Here is a 9,331-nt window from a genome sequence, read left to right as displayed (position 1 = left end):
ACCCAAGAGAGACGTGTCCGATAATGACTTTCCTCCACCAGAACATAGACTGAAAAGTAAACTGAGTAAATTCTTTGATTCCTTCTTCCCACAGTATGGGAAAACTCAGGTATGGAATCAACTAGAAGTCACACATTATCGGCTTGCCACTTATATTAACTCCACTAATCGGGCAACCGAAGGTATTAAACAGGAACTCGCAGCCCTTAGATTGACTGCTACTGTTACGACCGGGTCTAGGTCAGATTGTAACATACAGGTAAAAATTAAAACTCAGCATGAAAAGAGAAAAGGGCTTCACTTCTTGGATTTATTCAGTTTTCTCTTAAGTGGTTATGGCTTCAGAAGTCGGAAAGGCCAAAATAATAAATAGAACTCCCTCTAACTCAACAAGTACCACTCAGTTAACCTGATCCAAAGAAAAGAAAAGAAAATACATGTCCTTCCTTCGCTCCCTATCTAGCCAAAAACAATAATAAACCATATAACAAAACTGGCACCGACTTCCTACAAACCACCGAACAAGGTGTATTTACAATATTTACATATAACCATATTTACAAAACTACATGGAAACACATACAACAGGACACACATACAACGAGGCAGAAAACACAAAGTGACTAAGTCAACCCAAAATTTCGACAATTACAGTGCTTTACACAACGGGGTAACACGGCACGCAAGCCACAGCATACAACACACAACACAGCATTCAAAACCGGCTTCTCTCTCTCTTTCACTCTCGCTGACGTGGTTTAAATGTCCTGCAATTCCCATCCAGCCAATAGCACGACGAAGAGGCGGGGCATCGTGTGTCATGCGATGATCGTCCAATGACGTACAGGCAGATATATGACGTAATTGGAGGAGCTGAAAGGAGAAACAGACACCAAAAAACACCTAGCCACCAGTGAAGGTCACAAAAATAATAAGCAACATTCAAAAAACACGCTAAGGCGTAACACTACACAAAATAGAATGGCCTTAGATATTCTATTAGCTAAAGAGGGAGGTGTATGTGCCCTGATTGGAGATCAATGTTGCACCTTCATTCCCTCCAATGATGATGACCATGGGTCTATCTCAGATGCACTGCATGATATGCACAAAGTAGCAAACCAAATGAAACGATATGAACACGGAGATCATAGTTGGCGACTTTGGTATACACTTTTTGGACAGTGGACTCCCGCTACCTCTCGCATTTGGACTTGGACTCCCTATCTATCAATGATAATCCCAGTGATTGTGGTATTAATCCTATTATGTTTGTTTGGCCCTTGTGTATACAAATGTGTTCATTACATCATAATGTCCAATCTAACGACCAAACAACTTATGAAACTGGACGATATTGACGACGACCCTGAATGGATTTCTCCGTTCAGCGATGACTATTTCACTGAATTTGCCCAGACTGATCCAGAGACAGACAAATGTGAATGCGGACAGTAGAGACTGTGACTTGTAGTGAAGTTACAATAAGATTAATGCTTAATGCTTTGCCTTTAACTGCATATTTTTATATACGGGTCCTGTCCCCACCAAAACAGCATATTATCCACTAAAGATCATGTATTTTATGAAGCATTCATGAGAACCCTACAGGGGAAATGATACACTGATGTGAGATTGTACATGATTAAGCTTAGCTTAAGACTTACATGATTATTTTCTAGCTGATTAATTAATTAGCAATGTTGTAGATTAAGTAGTCAATTAACAATACTGGTATCTATCATTTAGAGTTTAGATTTTGTTACAGATTAATGATTAGTAAAATTTTTTGTATTGTCCCAGGGACAAAAGGGGGGAATTGTAGTGGAAATTTTCACTTCAGAGATGTTCACACAAGTCTGTCCTTCTGTGCTTCTGTATTTCCCATGGCTGGTAGTTATTGTGACTATAGTTTCTCTTCAACACTGTATCTATCTGTTATGAGAGCCATGAGGGCTCCCTCTGCTGGCCTGCAGAGGATTTGCTGCACTTTATCATCAGGACTCTAATTCCCACAATCCATTGCACCACCCACTCAGCACACCTGTTTCCTGTTTGTAATTACCTGGTCTATTTAAGCTCACTCAGAACTCTCTTATGACGCGAAGTATTGTTAGCCTGTCTGCATACTGAGTGTATTTCTTTGTTCCGTCTATTGCCTTGTTTTGACCCTGCCTGTTTTTTGTGTTTGTGATTGTTTGCTACCTGCCCTGACCTACACATGGTGGATGATATTTTGGCTTTTACATGTCCTGTTTCATTTCTTTTCCTGTCTATAAAATCCTGATGTTATCCATGATTGGGCCCTTGCTCTCTGATTTTACTCGTGGAGTGTTGGGTCCTTTTGCAAAGCTGAACACAATAAACCGTGGAACCTTTTTTACTCTTGCCCATGCCTATCAGTGTGATATTTTATGCTTTAATTCTCTCAAACCTCAAAACTTCCACAACACTGCTTATTGCACTTCTGGATGCCGAACTGCATTTTGTCAGCTTATACTTGTACATGTGTAATAAACAATAAAGTTGAATCTAAGAATCTAAAAAGAATCTGGTGCTATAAAGAGAAATTATGATCAGCTTACACACATCTTGTCTTAAAAACACAATGTTTTTTATTGATTTATTATTATTTTTTTATTTAATCTATTTATGTATTTAAATCCATTAAAATAACCTCTGACCACCTGTTAGGTGTATAATATGACTTGCATAAATAAAGGTCCCTGTATTTTTCATCGCTGTAAAATTCGGATGTTTTTTCACTAACGATCTAATGTTCTAAGTTGTTTAACATTTCCAGATGTAAATAGAAGGAAATTAAACTGATTCTGATCTGTTTTTTCTTTTTATGACTTCAGTGCATAGCAAATTTACTTTCAGAGGAAAATTCTGTACACAGGCAACTTTATTTTGTTTAGTGTTTTAAATTAATTTATGGAATTTTTATTAGAGAGTCTCTGCCTAAAAACAGTGCTCATCATGATTAATAATTATTCATTACGAATACAAATTATGAATACTAATTTGTAAGAATAAATTAACAGCAATTGAAGAGTATTTGGTGAAGTCCAGATTCTTACATATACACTATATTGGTATTTTAGCTGTATTTATGTGTTAATATAACTCCTTATGTTAAACTTCACTCTTATGGAGTTTGGTGTGTTGGAAAAGCTGCATACCAAAATGCAACACTTATCTGTACTTGTCCATAAAAAGAAACAAGACCCGCAAAAAAATATTTTTTACATATAATATAATAATAACATACAAAACAGACTGAGCTTTCAGATTTAATGCAGAAAAAAACACTGAAAACCAGGAGGACTGTGTTCATTCCGCTACAAGTGCATTAGTGAGATTAGACACTGATGGTGGTTGAGGAGGTCTGGAGTGGAGTCAATGTTCCAGTTCAACCCAAACAGTGGGGTTCAGGTCAGTTCTCTGTGCAGGACAAGCAAGTACATACTCTCCATCTTTAAAACAACCCCATACACCTGAGAAGAACCACATACACCTGTGATGGTCAGTGGCGCACATTCTTTTGGCAATATAATGTGTTTGTCAATGTCTTATGATTTGTACTTAAATGGACAGTATGGTTTCCAAGTAAATCAATACATTTCATTCATGTTCAGTTATTGCTTTATAAACTACATTCGCTGCCTCTATGTGGGAGGTGGGAGGAAAGAACAATTTTGGTACCTGACTTTTTTCACCTGAATTATAGATCACTATAAAAAAATACTTAAAAGCTTTAGTCACTTTCAAAGCTTTCAGTCGAGTAGAATAAAGGTCAATATTAATTCAAAGTGAAGCAAATACACATGGAGTGTAGAACATCCTGAACCAGAAAAAGCAACAGTTTCAAGGGGGAGGGATACATAGAGGTGGAGACAATCTTAACAAAGCATGCAAATGCAGTACAGGAATCAGCTTGTTAGCAGATTTCACCAGCCCTGATCTCATCAGCATAATGATGTCATTAAAATTCAATTTCAATTCAATTCAAGTTTATTTGTATAGCGCTTTTTACAATGGACATTGTCTCAAAGCAGCTTTACAGAACATAAACATAGAACAGAAGATAAACATAAGGAGTAATATAAAGAATTAATATAATAAAAATTCAAAATATATAGTTCACAGTGTGTATGCATGTATGTATGTATATGTATTTATCCCCAATGAGCAAGTCTGAGGTGACTCAGGTAGCAGTGGCAAGGAAAAACTCCCTTAGATTGGTAAAGGAAGAAACCTTGAGAGGAACCAGACTCAAAGGGGAACCCATCCTCATATGGGTGACACTAGATGGTGTGATGACAATATACAGTCAGACAAGTGTTGTATTGGTGTAGGGATCACATGGAGTTCAGGTCTCCTCTTAGTATCACAGGGTCCAACTGGAGCTGGTAGATCTGTAGATGTCTCAGGATTCTCACAGAGTCGGCCTCATCTCAGCGGAGGTCCAAAAACTTCATCGCACAGAAGATGATCGGAGCTGGTACAATGTCTGGGTGTCTTAGCATGGGTAGAAAAAGAGAAGAGCAGTGCAGAGGGATTAACATATCTGCTGTTCATAAAAATGTGCAATAGTGCACAATATAGTCTTGTGTAATAGTGCACAATATAATGGGATGTGTTATGTGTACGACTGACTAAAGAGATGGGTTTTTAATCTACATTTAAACTGGGAAAGTGTGTCTGAGCCCTGAACACTATCAGGAAGACTATTCCAGAGTTTGGGAGCTAAATAAGAAAACGTAGTAGACTTTTTAGTAGACTTAGATATTCTGGGAACTAGCAGAAGTCCTGAGTTTTGTGATCTCAGAGAGCGTGAAGGATTGTAACGTGTTAGAAGACTAGTTAGATACATGGGAGCTAAACCATTAAGAGCCTTGTATGTAAGTAGCAGCTGTTTGTAATCAATTCTAAACTTAACAGGTAGCCAGTGTAGAGATGATAAAATTGGGGTTATATGGTCATACTTTCTTGTCCTAGTGAGAACTCTGGCAGCTGCATTTTGGACTAACTGTAGCCTATTTATTAAAGATGCAGGACAACCACTTAGTAATGCATTACAATAGTCCAGTCTAGAGGTCATGAAAGCGTGAACTAGTTTCTCAGCATCAGATACAGACAGGATGTTTCTCAGCTTGGCAATATTTCTAAGGTGAAAGAAGGCTGTTTTTGTAGTATGGCCGATATGATTTTCAAAGGACAAGTTGCTGTCTAATAAACACCCAGGTCTTTCATTGTTGAGCTACTAGTAACAGTACATCCCTCTAAATGGAAGTTAAATTGTGAGAGTTTCTGTGCACTGGTTTTTGGACATATAAGTAATATTTCTGTCTTATCAGAGTTTAACAACAGAAAATTGCAGCTCATCCAGTCTTTTATCTCTCTAAGGTATTGAGTTAATTTGGACAATTTAGTTATTTCATCTGGTTTTGATGAGATATATAACTGTTTGTCGTCAGCATAACAGTGGAAACTAATCCCATGTCTTCTAATGATGTTCCCTAATGGAAGCATGTATATCGAGAAAAGCAGAGGTCCTAGAATTGATCCTTGAGGGACCCCATGATGACTGGTGTTAAACTGGAGGGTTCACCATCTAATTCTACAAAATGGTATCGGTCAGATAGGTAGGATCTAAACCAACTTAAAGCTTGTCCATGAATACCTGTGTAATTTTGTAAACGATCTAGGAGAATGTTGTGATCTATAGTGTCGAATGCAGCACTAAGGTCAAGTAGAACTAATAGTGACATACAGTCTTGGTCCGAAGCTAAGAACAAGTCATTTGTGACTTTCACAAGTGCAGTTTCTGTGCTATGGTGGGGCCTGAAACCTGACTGAAACTCTTCGAGGATATTGTTCTCCTGTAAGAAGGAGCTCAGTTGAACAGACACAACCTTTTTAAGTATTTTAGACATAAACAGAAGGTGTGAAATAGGTCTGTAATTTGATAGTTCATTTGGATCTAAATTAGGTTTTTTGATGAGTGGCCTAATAACTGTCAACTTGATAGACTTAGGGACATAACCTACTGTAAAGATAGCGAGGAGTTAATAATATAAAGCAGAGGCTCACCAGCTTTATTTAACACTTCTTTCAGTAATTTAGTTGGAATGGGGTCTAGCGAACAGGTTGTTGATTTAGCTGTGGTAATAAGCTTAACTAACTCTTCCTGTCCTGTACTTGCAAAGCAATGTAGTTGTGTGTCTAGAGCCTTAGGTGAGACTGGGTCACTAGTTGCTCTCATATGTTGATTGTCACCTATTTTATTCCTCATACTTTTGATTTTATCAGTGAAGAATCTCATAAAATCCTCACTACTGAACTGTGATGGAATAGTGTGAACATCAGATTTCTGGTGTTTTGTTAATCAAGCCACTGTGCCAAATAAAAACCTGGGATTGTTCTGGTTATTTTCTATGAGTTTGCTCAGGTGCTCAGCCCTGGCAGCTTTTAGAGCCTGTCTATAGTTGGACATACTTTCCTTATATGCAATTCTAAAAACCTCTAATTTAGTTTTTCTCCACTTTCGCTCGAGGTTACGGGTCTCTCTCTTGAGGGTGTGAGTATGACTATTATACCAAGGTGCAAGCGTTTTATCTCTAACCTTCTTTAATCTGATTGGGGCAACAGTGTCTAATGTGCGAGTGAATGTAGCGCCTATACTGTTAGTAAGAAGTTGAGACAGATCAGGCAGGTTATTTGTGAATCTGTCTTTAGTGGTCGGAGTAATAGTTCTACCGAGTCGATAACGTGGCGAGACACAGTTAGTCTGTTCTACAGGTAGTGAGTACATTATGAGGTAATGGTCTGTGATGTCATCACTTTGAGGAATGATATCTATATCAGTAACATCTATTCTGTGTGACATTATTGAATCTAGTGTATGATTACGACGGTGAGTTGCTCTAGTGATGTTTTGTTTAAGCCCAAGTGAGTTTAGTAAGTCCATGAATGTGAGTCCTAAAGCATCGTTTGTGTCGTCAACATGAATGTTAAAATCTCCTGCAATTAACGCTTTATCAAAGCTAACCAATAGGGCAGAATGAAAATCTGTGAATTCTCTAAGAAAGTCGGTGTAGGGCCCTGATGGTCTATACACGGTCGCTAGCGAAAGAGACGTCAGGGATTTTTTTGTGTGCATGTGCGATAGTGTAACATTAAGGACAAGCACTTCAAAAGAATTAAATCTATACTGTGTTCTCTGGGTAACAGTAAGGTAATCACTAAAAATAGTGGTGTTATAGATATATCCTGATGGTGTAGACTCATTTAGACCGATGTAGTTTAATCCAAGTTTCGGTAAGGCAGAGTGCAGTAAGGCTATTTTCTGAGATTATTTCATTTACAATAAGTGCTTTGGGTGCAAGTGATCTAATGTTCAGAAGCCCAAACTTTAGGAACTGTTTTTGTTTGTTTCTTTGGTATTTTTCTGGTCTAATTACAGTAAGATTATTTCGAGAACGTCTCAAATAATTACTTTTGAATCTCACTGCTCGGGGAACAGACACAGTTTCTATGGGGTGAGCTACAGTATGTGTGCATTTGTGTCAATGTGTTGAGGTGAAGGATGGCTATTGAAATTTAAATTTAAAGCGTAGTTTACCAGTCAGAAGGTATGCAGTGCCCTGGAGATGTAGTCCGAGAGGATCTCCGCTCCAACTCTGCTGGGGTGCAGGCCGTCAGCACGGAACAGCCTAGGACGCTCCCAGAAAACATTCCAATTATTAATAAAAGGAGTACATTTACTTCCTGGGAAGTACATTTACTTCCTGGGAATTTCTGTAATTGATTAAATTATATTGTTACACATGATTTTAAACGTCTCTCTTGATTCTGCAGAATTAAGATGAAGATTCTGTTCCTGACTCTGGTTCTTGCCTTGATGCTGATGAGCGGTGAGTGATGACTCAGCTTCAGGTCAAATTAAAATGTACAGTCAGAAGATAAGAGCTCGCTAAAATGGGCATTTGACTCTAGAATAAATGTGAAAAAGTGAAACACAAACTATATGACAAACGTAAAGTTGATGTCTTTTTTCATCACAGAAGGTTAAATAATTCATATTGACCTTAAATAGCAGGAAGGAAAGATACCAGTCATGGTGATGAAATAATGTTTATCTTCCTGGACCACTGGTGCAGATATTCAGTAGGAAGAAAATAGTGGACAATAATATCATTAAATACATTTAACTGATTTAGTGAGTTGCATAAATAGGTGAAGGAATGAAATAACAAAAAAAGAAAGCACAAAACTAGGATTGTTTGTATTTTCATGTTGTAAAGATTTTATTGTGACTTTTCATCTTCACTCTGTTACAGGTTCTTCTCTGAAATGCTATAAGTGTAACCCGGTTTGGGTGAAAAATGTTTCCTTCTTCCTGACCCCTGCAGCTGGCAAAATGCCTGTATCTCTTCTGTATCGAAGACCGGTATGTCTCCACTTATGTTTGTTATTGCACTTATAAGACTGTTGATATAAATACAACAGCTCAGCACATTTTATACTTCAAATGATTTCAACATTTAAATTAAAATACAGCAAACCCTGGATCACACGTTTATTTAAAATTGTTCCCTAGAGATTCTGTAAGGAAATATTTATTTTACCCATCTAGCTCATCTACAATCACCTTCATGTGGGGACACCCACACCAACTCTTCAAGCATCTTAATGATCTCACATTGTGCACAGGGACTTACACTGAATGCTCTTTATCTCCTTTGATTCAGGTACATCTGTGACAAAGCGATGCATCAGTATGGCAGAATGTCTCAATTTGAAGAAAAATCCTGACTACAATGTCCAGTGCTGTCGGACAGACTTCTGCAATAGGGTACCATGAACACATTTGACCTAAAAGATGATCCATAACTGTGTGTTTTTTTTAAATCATGTATTCAGGAACAGCAGTAAAATATTCACTTCACTCTCTCTGACCCTGCTTTAGTCAAATCCAGTACTGAAGAAATCAATTCTTAATAAAGATTTATCAGCAGCTATTTTTACTGTTTACTGTATTTTGACCCATGTGTATGAACTGTTACTATGTGAACACCTGACCATCACACACTCATGGACTTGGAATGTCTCATTTCAAATTTATTTTATTTGCTGTTTTAATGAGCTCCACTCCTCTGGGAGACGTTCCACTGGATGCTGAAGTCTGACTGGGGGATTTACGTTCTCAGCTACAAGAGTGTTAGTGAGATCAGACACTGATGATGTTTGAGGAGGTCTGGGTGCAGTCAGTGTTCCAGTTCAAAACAAACATGTTCAGAGGTCAGGGCTCTGTGCAGGACAA

The sequence above is a fragment of the Tachysurus vachellii genome, chromosome 3 (assembly GCF_030014155.1).
Source record: "Tachysurus vachellii isolate PV-2020 chromosome 3, HZAU_Pvac_v1, whole genome shotgun sequence".
Taxonomy (NCBI): Eukaryota; Metazoa; Chordata; class Actinopteri; order Siluriformes; family Bagridae; genus Tachysurus; species Tachysurus vachellii.
The sequence above is the reverse complement of the archived record's forward strand: the minus strand, read 5'-3'. Positions refer to the sequence as shown.